This window comes from Cupressus sempervirens, chromosome 3 (genome assembly GCF_028749045.1).
Source record: "Cupressus sempervirens isolate cs-2001-9-10 chromosome 3, ASM2874904v1, whole genome shotgun sequence".
In the NCBI taxonomy this organism is placed as follows: domain Eukaryota; kingdom Viridiplantae; phylum Streptophyta; class Pinopsida; order Cupressales; family Cupressaceae; genus Cupressus; species Cupressus sempervirens.
The window spans coordinates 1,114,613,912-1,114,616,457 of NC_143120.1; the positions used below are offsets into that span (position 1 = coordinate 1,114,613,912).

General features: G+C 32.1%; 1 pseudogene; it reads right to left on the reverse strand.

The window, feature by feature from the left end:
- Positions 1 to 661: 661 nt before the first annotated feature.
- Positions 662 to 2,318, reverse strand: LOC149570688 (endoglucanase 25-like; annotated as a pseudogene).
- Between the last annotated feature and the right edge of the window lie 228 nt (positions 2,319 to 2,546).

A 2,546-nucleotide genomic window follows, 5' to 3' on the forward strand; every position in this document is an offset into this window, starting at 1 on the left:
ACATTTCCTATGCTCCAACCATAAAATACTAAGAAAAATTGTGTAACAAAAAAATGTGTATACAGATCATAAATCATAATTAGTATGAATTTTGTGCTCCATTCAAGTCATCAATAACCACTATCCTTATTTAGAATAGCCTATAGTGATGTAGCATTATTTTTTTGACACTTGTAATTATAATATTACTTATAGCTTAACACAAAATAGTCAACACATTTAATCTAATTTGAAATCATTTTATACATTACAAAGATGCTAAATTTATATTGTGCGATGTGTCCATTTTATAATTTATTAATCACATAACTTCTTTAAAACTACACAAAATCTTTTATTTATTAACACATCAAGGAAGGAGTCAACCCTCCTAGTTTATCTAAGGATTCAATGTTGGAGGAGGAGATCGAGCCATAGAAAATAGTAGCAAAACTACATAAAAGATGGTATTTTTATCAACTTTTATGTCATTGCCTCTTAATAAAGCAACCAACTTTACAACTAAGCCAACATTTCCTACAATTGTGGGTTTAGTCTAGTTGCAATTCATATGACTATCACTAAAACAATCATTCTTATCATGACCTATAACCATGGCTCACATGTTCATATGTGGATTAGGGTTTGGGGTATCTCACCATTTGTTCCCTCCTATACTATATTACTTCACTTTATTTGAAGGAATGTATGTTGCATGGTGATGTACATGACTTGGATAATGCTTCCCATACCCCATAACATAACTCATTTTTTCAGGATTTTTACCTATAATGTAGTCCATCTAAAAAATAAAAAAAAAATTCATAGTCAAAACCCTCCCTAGCTAAAGAAATTAAGATGACCGATCTTGCCTTATATTATAAAACATGGGATTATACTTGAAATCTTGCTAAGTTGTGGACTAATTTCGTTGAAAAATTGTTCAAACCACAATGGAGATCATGTATATATGCAGTATAAATAAAATCATTGTGCACAAAAGCTAGAAAGTAGCATTCATAATATACTAAAGGGGTTGAGGAATTCCATGGTTTAGTTGAATCAAGTCACCTGTTTGTAAGAGAACAAGGTTTTAGAAGAGAATATTCAATCACCACAAACCATGTAGGTGAACATTGTAAAGGAGAGGAGGAAATATAATCTCACCCCGTGTTATATTGAATGACTTCAACACAGACAAGTAAGAGGACATAAAAATGTTGGTTTGGATTTGATAGGTTCCCAACATGTCCTGATATAGGTAATTGGGGTCCAAGATAATCTTCAACCTCGTTAGAAAAAACCTATTACAGGTCATGTAGAGAAAAAACTAAAACAATCATATAGTTTGAAGTTACTAGAATTTCACTCTATGCCTAAAACAAAAGATCCTTGAAGGATAGGGGATAATATATTCACAAAGAATGACAACTTTTGAAACTACTTTTCCATTTGAATGATAAAATTAAATATACAAACAAAATATTAGGCCCAGTATGTACTTGGGCACCTAGTAGCTTGTTATCCCAACTGAATACACCATAATATGTCCCCCCTAAAAATATCCTTCATGTTTGGAAATTATCTTAAGAGTAACCAACCGAAGGTAAGAGGTTTTCCTTGATGCAAAATACATCCATGTAGTACCCCACACATATTCATCAAAATACCCAAATGAATTGTGAAATTGTGCGATTTTGGGGTTTGTAGAGCTGTATCTACTCCTCTTGTTAATATCCCTCACAAGTTTGTATAGATCTTTTGTATAGATTTGTGAGGGATGGTGGAAAGAAGAGCAGACAGCTCCAAAAATCTCAAAATTGCTTAATTTTAGAATTCATCTAGGTACTATGATGAATATGTGTGGGGTGTTGCATGCATGTATTTTACCATAGGGAATAACTCTTACATTTAGTTGGTTACTCTTAAGACAATTGCCAAATATTTAGGAGATTTTTCATAGGGGCCATATCATGATGTGCTCAGTTGAGATAACAAGCTACTAGGTGCCTAGGTACACACTATGTCCAACATTTTCATTTACTTATTCAATTTTATCATTCAAACAAGATGAAAAGTAGCTACAAAAGTTATCTTTCTTAGTGAATATACCATTCTCTATTCTTCAAGGATCTTCTTTTTAAGGCATCGAGTTAAATTATACTAACTTTTGATTGTGTGATTATTTTAATTTTTCTCTACATGACTAAATTGTGCTTGTGAATTATGATAGATATTTCTGACGAGTTTGTGGATTTTCCCTTACCCCAACTACCCATACAAGGACATGTTGACAACCTATCAAAGCCATACCAACATTATCAAAGCCATACCAGCATTTTTGCGTGCTCTTACTTTCCAGTGTTCAAGTTATTCAATAGAACAAAATATGATATTATATTTCCTCCTCTCCTTTAAATTTTTTATGTATATGGTTGTGATAATTGAATCTGCTATCTTGAAACCTTGATCTCTTATATGCAGTTGGTTTGATTCAATTAAACCATGGAATGTTAGAAACTACAATTGGAATAATTGTTATTTTGCGTTGATGTCAAACCTTACTA